General features: G+C 36.3%; 1 protein-coding gene and 1 long non-coding RNA gene across 2 annotated transcripts in view; one reads left to right on the top strand and one right to left on the bottom strand.

Annotated features, from left to right (window-relative positions):
* LOC107712922 (calcitonin gene-related peptide type 1 receptor-like) overlaps positions 1-3471 on the bottom strand; it is a 54715-nt gene extending 51244 nt beyond the window's left edge. The window contains exon 1 of the mRNA XM_016518324.1: positions 3221-3471. The gene's annotated coding sequence lies outside the window, so the exon portion shown is untranslated. The remainder of the gene's footprint in view (positions 1-3220) is intronic.
* Positions 3472-4375: 904 nt separating this feature from the next.
* LOC107712923 (uncharacterized) lies at positions 4376-5173 on the top strand. Its single transcript, XR_001636843.1, has 3 exons — positions 4376-4644; positions 4754-4901; positions 5137-5173. It is a non-coding gene; the product is annotated as an uncharacterized LOC107712923 (long non-coding RNA).
* The last annotated feature ends 1255 nt before the right edge of the window (positions 5174-6428 follow it).

The raw sequence follows: 6428 nt of genomic DNA, 5'->3' as shown, positions 1-6428 counted from the left end.
AAAAAAAAAAAAAAATCGCTCTACTGCAGTTACTGCAGTAAATAATGGACAGGAGAGCAAACTGGCGCTAAAATCACAAGAAAGATGCAGACAGGCTTTGCTGCTGAAGTTAAACTAGAAGGAAATGAAGTGAACCCCTGGCCGCATTTAAGCTCTGTTATGCAGTGTAAGCTGTGTTTGCCTAGGGAGACCAAACTAGCAGCTTATAAAATCTCGACATCAGCCCTTCGCAAGCATGTATAGGTAAGGTAAATACTTGCATCGTTGCATTGGTGGTTAAAAGGAAGCTTTGACAGTTTAGCAAGAGGTTTTGCACAAATTAGCCAAAAAGACAGTGGTGCAGGGTGTGCGGTATATATCGTCTGCGATAATATCGTAATTATTGTTTTAACGATGTGCGATTTGACATTAGCAGTATTTTGCCAAAAATCAAACAAAACACTCCCACAGGGTGCCTTGAAGTCTAGTAGATTAGACTAGTGCGCACGCATTTAGAGTGCGTTCTTTCACTGCGTGATTCAGTCTGTTAAAATGCATTTAGAATGATCACAAAATTCAAGATATAGGGGCAGAAAATGTATATATCATTTCATATAGTAAATCAATATCACATGAAGAGTGCCGGTTTTTCCTCCAAATATCAGTATGATTACTAATAGATTTTTTTTACAACAGTTCAATAAACAAGAAGTTAATTAAGAGACTTGCGTTTTAGACACCATATTGCCTGTTTTTGCTCTATCTCTACAACAAAAATAATTCCAAACACAGCCACCATAGCACAGTCAAGTATACTACTTGTTGCAAATAGTGGCAATTATCTGCACTTCAGTATTGTAGTACATTATAAAACAGTATGCAATAATAATGTATTGAGTGTAAATTATAATTTTAATTTTAATTATTAAATGGATGCCACCTTATTGGCACAATAAAGATCTCCCTACACCTACCCTAACCAATACTTTATTTTCATCTTTTTGATTATTTCCTTCGTTTTTATTGAAAATAAATGCCTTTACGATGTGATACGAGATTTGAAAAGGGAGAAAAAAAAGTTCGGCAAAAGGCGGGATCAAACCCGGGTCGATCGCGTCAAAAAGCTAACGGCAGGCGCTTATCCATCTGCATCACTGGAGCTGATGATTTACAGCCACTTTTAACTAAATGTAAATATACACCCCGTATTTATTATTCTAAATAACTGATTCCTTTAATTAAAAACAACTGGTCCAAACCATAGTGCACAATCTTCTAAATGCCTCTCTGTAGTGGAGTCTAGATCGCTATGTAGCACATGATTGTACTTTAGCGCCATCTACTGATTCCTTACACCTCATGCGTAGCCTGTCCAGAACAAGCATGGATGAAAACCTAACCTCAAGAGTATTGCAAACTTGCCCAAATTAAATCAAAATCCACCTGACAGAGTAACATCAAATCTTGGAGATTACCTAACCGAAAACTGTAATTATTTTCAGACACCTGTTTACGCTTGAGCTGAATCATCAACTGACTCCTCAAGAAGAATATTAATCTACATCCTACAGGTAGAGCACATTAAAATGCATGCTTTGTATAACAATAACGCACAAATGATGCTCATAACTGAATACGACTGAATGTCTTTGCAATGAACAAAACTTAATTACAGTTAATGGGTTTAATTTTCAAGCTTTGTACTTATTAGGAGCTGATGTTATTATAAAAGGTACTTCACATTCAAAGGGAAGTAAATTATATCTAATTACTTATCCTGTGTATGGTACTATAAAATACATAATCTGTCTTGACAAATTCGAATATCTGCTTATACTTATGATCAATATTAAGCATAAAAAAGAGTCCAATTATACAACAGCAGATGCCACAGTCAAGTAGATTATTACTTATCTTCTCTACAAAAGCCCATTAGGTCTGTGGCAAGTATGAGTTTTCTGGTAGATTACCTCCATATAATATTTTAAGCACTGGAGACATGTAGACATGGTCTGGGACAGTCTGAAACATGCCAATGAATAATGCATGAACCACTAGCTGAATTGGGAGCAGAGCTCAACAAGTGACTGTCCATGACCCCATGCATGGACTGAAACTAGTCCTACATTAACATGGTTGTTTTCAGTCTCTATAGTGATTCACTTTCATGTTTGCTTTCCTTCTTTTCACGTTTGAGATGAACTTCAGGCTGATCAGAAAGGAAACCCATATGTGAAAGCTCACAAGCATTCTTCAAAAGCAGTCGGTATCTAAAATCACTGTCTATTTGTACATCACTGCTCTCAGCCCAACTCAAATAATGTATTTTGGACTATTCGATTACAGGAAAGTCAAACCCTTATCTAAAATATGCAGCACAACAAACACTTTCTTTAAAAGATCCCCATTACTTTATAACCAAACTGTAAAAGCAACATCTGCATGGGTTTATTTAATCATTTTTCAGATTTGCCAGTTGCATCTCTTAATCCTATCAGTGAAATATATGGCGACTCCAATTTAATCCTCCTGCCATAAAGGAGATAGAAACCTAGAAACACTGCTTCCTGTATGGTTTATATAATGAGTGAGTGTTCTTCACAAATTATGAAATGGTGTGGTTATCATAATCATAATCAAACGGACGTTAACTAGACCAGTAGACCAGCATGGAACTGCAAAACACTGTCAGTTTATGAGGTATCCAGGGTAATATCTGTCAACATCTGACTGGATGCCTCATATTTAAAGCAGATTTATAAAACACAGATGCTGCCATGCTGTCATGTGCACTCTTATTATATAATTGCTAAACCAATAAAAGAGCTCAGCTCCTGTTTTCAGATGGCTTTAAGTTCAGTAAATACATGCCTTTATGTAGGCTATTGACAGTAGGAAATTATGAATCTATTTTTTTCTGCAGTAATTTATATTGGCAAATAGAGCGTTGCATGTTACCAGGTTGACCCTTACTATTTATATTGGGCAAATTTAAGAGCTTTTTTTACCTTTTATTTTTTATTCTCCATATTTTTATTAATCAAATGATTCTAGGCTATATTTAATAACAAAGCTAACAGAAATCGAATATCAATGTAAATCACAACACATACGCAGAAGTCACAAACCATGCAAGATAAAAAGAAACTATGAGATTTAGGCTATACATGTGCAAAACACAGGTAACAAAGCAATAGAGCGCCACAGTGTTTATTCCATCATAATAAAATTCCAATCTTACCGTTATGTGGATGAGAATGTAAATCCTGCGCGTAGCTTACTTCACTTTCTCACACTGGGCTTCTCAAACTGAATTCCATCGTCTGGGACTATAATAAGTGATGGTATCACTGCATCTTGTGTTTTATCTCCGACTGAGGAGAATATCCACTCTTTAAAAAGACGTGTAATCAGAAACGTCACTGTTTTACATATTTTTATGAGCAGAGACGTTGTCTCAGTTCAGCAGCCGGTAATCCAAGTGCATCTAACTGCCGCTCATATCTCGCCGAGCGTGTGGGCTCCTCCTAGAATCACTGACAGCGGGCTCCATCTCGCTCAAAGACACATTGAGGCTGTGTTTCAAAATCTAGTGAGCTTCCTTCCCAGACGGCATTTTGAGCATCCCCAAAATAGCCTGTCTAGGTAGGCAGCATAATATTATAGTCAGGGTGAGGATAATTCGGGGGGATTTTCTGTTGAGGCTCCTCTTGGTAAAACCATCATGCATTTTGGCGCCCACAGTTAGCTGAACAAAGCACTCAAGTTTTGGTATATTTCTGATGTTAAACATACACACACAATAACGTGATAATGGCTTGTGAACTTGTGTTTTGTCTATGGAAGTTTCAAAACGAAGCCTGACAGAAAGCGCTGTTGCTATGGTTACTTCCCGAGGAGAACGCGACTTTGCTTCTATTTAACTCATTGTAAACTATTTTTGTGTTTTTTTTTTTTTTAAACTTAGGTCTAGTTAAGGGAAACAAATATAGCTTGTACTGGTAAAAGGAAGAAATATCCTTTAAGACTTCCCCAAACCCAGGACACTGCTACACTATGCCAATACCTTTAATACTGTGCGTTCATTGCATTGTGTTTAAAACTAACCTATGAGCCTCATTGTAGGCTATACTGCAGTTATTAATATCATAGCCTACAGGTTTCATATAGTTTTTAATTTCGCTGAAGAGTTTCTTTATTATTATTATTATTATTATTATTATTATTTTGTATTAGTTTTTTATTAATATTTTTATTTTTACCTCATCAGCTCTTTAAACGCTGATTTGTTGAAACCTGCCTACTGACAACAGTCCCACATAAAACATAAAAGGGCCGTTTTAAACCTCGATTAGCAGAACGAAGTGGGCCTTTGCACAGAACAGTAGGCCTACACTCTAAAAAATGCTGGGTTATTATTTTTAACCCAAATGCTGGGTTCAGCATGTGGGGTCATTTTATTGGGGGATTTTTACTCAGGTGCTGTTTAGTTTTTTTTGTAACTCAGCTGCTGGGTCATTTTTAATGTCAATACAATGATAAACCCCCTCACTACCTACCCAGCGTTGGGTAAACTGTGCCAAACCGGTTCAAACTGGATGCATTTGTTAGTGGTCATTTTGTGCTCTGTCTTGACTGACGGGAAACTACCTGAATGAAATTAAGGTTTGTATTACATTGTATTCCTATCAAATTATTACTGTAAATAGGAAAACGTCTGTAGTCTCACATTTTCGCTTTTTTTCTTTCCTTTTTGTTTAAATATACGTACCAGCTAACGTCTGCTTGGAAGCTAGCCTTCTACAAACGCAGCACTGGCCGGATCTCCACTCGAAACGAACGACTCGCCGGCGCCACCACGGAACTTTCACCTCCCGCCAAACGAATGAGCGACCAGGACTGAAACACGACGCGACTTCACTGTGAGTTTCCGTGACCTCCACTGACTACAACAGCAGCGCTATTGATCTGATGCGCCATATTGTTGCAGCTGTGGTCGCGCTATCCTTTTAATGGGTTGAAACTTAAATGTCTGACAGACATGGCACGAGGAAAAGCTGTTTTTGATGTAACTTTTAAAACATGAATATAAGATGTCATGATATAAGTCATTTAATGAACTGGAACAGCCTACTGATAACAGTTTTCTTCCCATAGATTCCCATTGGCTGCTCTTGCTGCTCCCGTCATGTCCTAAAACCTTTACTCAATGTTTTTTTTTTTAGTTTTTATGATTGTAAACGACTGAATTGACATTGAATAAAACAATATTGTATGTGAACTGTTCTTGTTCTGAGTACATGTACATGAGTACACAGTGACTGAGTACATTTGAGACATGTGTACAGTTGAAACACCTTAAATAACTTGCATACACAAGAACCCCAAGCCGTGATTTTTGCTCCACACATGTGTATTAGTGTTCTCTTTGATCGCGAGAAATTTGAAATGTGTGCGTCTTTCCACTCCGAAAATATCGGCAGTTTTTTTTACAAGGTGAGATTTTCATTTCACCATGTCCTTTCCACAGTGAATAGCTTATTATTCTTTTATGATTGTTAAACTTCCCATATATCATTGCAAACGTTAATCTGTGCTCTAAAAATAGACATATTGTATTACATTGTGCCATGCAAGGTCTTTTCATAATCTAGAGAAACGTGTGAGTATGTCAGTGGGGTACGGTTGAGACACAGTGTATCCGGATTGGTGTCCTATTGCTTCACATGCTGTTTAGTTGTACAGTGCTATGATAATAGGTTAAAAGCACATTTACACACATGCTACGCAAATTCTGTTAAAAAATGATATTTGTGATATTTTAACTATTATTATTAATGGAAATGTTTTCTAACATGAATGTTGATTACATAGAATTTTAAGAAAAATACAAGGTGGTAAAGTGGGTACAGTTGATACACCCTTTATAGGTCGCTATGTACACAGTAACAGTTCAATCATAGAAAATAAAATGCATATTCAGAGGCTGTGTGTGTTTGTGTACTGGTATTACCTATTATGGGGACCAAATGTCCCCACAAGTATAGTAATACCATTAAATTCTAACCTTATGGGAATATTTTTTAGGTCCCCATGACATGAGGAAACAAGCTTATAATTTATACAGAATGATTAAAAAATGTAAAAATGCAGAAAGTTTCGAGTAATGGGTAGATTTAGGGGAAGGGTTATAGAATATACGGGTATGTATATTGTTATTTTTACTGTTATGTTTACATTTATACTGTGTTAAATATGTGTTCCTATTTGTTTAACTGAATCTGAATTAAATAAAGCAAATAAATAAATCTGATTTTTTTTTTAAATGCACAACTGTAATTTTGTAATTACATACATTTGCAATAAATGGTTAGCCAGCTTTAGAGCATTAAGAATGTGTGTCTCAAAAATGCACCTTATGTTTATGAGCTAATTGTGGAAAATATAAA

The sequence above is a fragment of the Sinocyclocheilus rhinocerous genome, unplaced genomic scaffold (genome assembly GCF_001515625.1).
Source record: "Sinocyclocheilus rhinocerous isolate Xijiao unplaced genomic scaffold, SAMN03320098_v1.1 scaffold3131, whole genome shotgun sequence".
In the NCBI taxonomy this organism is placed as follows: domain Eukaryota; kingdom Metazoa; phylum Chordata; class Actinopteri; order Cypriniformes; family Cyprinidae; genus Sinocyclocheilus; species Sinocyclocheilus rhinocerous.
Note: the sequence above shows the minus strand (reverse complement) of the source record. Positions and strands in the feature narration are given on the sequence as shown.